Here is a 718-nt window from a genome sequence, read left to right as displayed (position 1 = left end):
TTATTGGCCAAATACACATACAAGGAACACAACTCGTTGAAAGGTACAAAACATACGTAAAATAAAACAATATAAATGTAATACAAACAATAAACAGTGTAATAATAGATGCATATGGTAAACAACAAACATATACCAGTACTTAAATAAATATATATATATAATAAAAGTGGCAAGTTTATTTTAGAAAAGAAAAGCTGTTGTACTTCTTTGCTGATCAAATGAATACATTAGTAGTTTGTGAACACGTGAGAGCAAGTTGAAGACGTCTCTACCTGCATTGTTTCATCCTCCTGACAGGACAAAAGGATGAGGTCCCACCGAGATTTGAACTCGGATCGCTGGATTCAAAGTCCAGAGTGCTAACCATTACACCATGGGACCAAGGATGTCATGAAGAGCCGCAGTACTGCACTTGAAGCTGCGCGTCTTTCTGCGTTTGTCCCGCAGGAGAACCGGAACATGAGTCTCCGGTTGCGCGTCTCATCGAAGCACCTGATCAGTGGGGTTAAACGGGTCAGACCCGAACCCGGAGAGCCGGCCACCCTGCGTGTTCCAGCATCGTTAGTCAGCTAGTGGATGCTACGCTAGCGTTAGCTGCGTGTGCGCGGAGAAGCTCGCGTCCTAAAAACGCACGCGCCCGCCCGCAGGAGCAGACGGTCGACCACGTGCGGCCGAGCAGAGCCCTGCGGGGACCGAAGAGCTCAGGGTCACGTCA

The 718-nt window shown here is 47.1% G+C and overlaps 1 non-coding gene across 1 annotated transcript; it reads right to left on the bottom strand.

Annotated features, from left to right (window-relative positions):
- Positions 1 to 312: 312 nt before the first annotated feature.
- On the bottom strand, positions 313 to 384 carry trnaq-uug (transfer RNA glutamine (anticodon UUG)). Its single transcript has one exon. It is a non-coding gene; the product is annotated as a tRNA-Gln (tRNA).
- Between the last annotated feature and the right edge of the window lie 334 nt (positions 385 to 718).

Source organism: Clinocottus analis, unplaced genomic scaffold, assembly GCF_023055335.1.
Source record: "Clinocottus analis isolate CAN_PGR_092001 unplaced genomic scaffold, fCliAna1.0.p SCAF_42, whole genome shotgun sequence".
NCBI lineage: Eukaryota > Metazoa > Chordata > Actinopteri > Perciformes > Cottidae > Clinocottus > Clinocottus analis.
The sequence above is the reverse complement of the archived record's forward strand: the minus strand, read 5'-3'. Positions and strand labels throughout refer to the sequence as shown.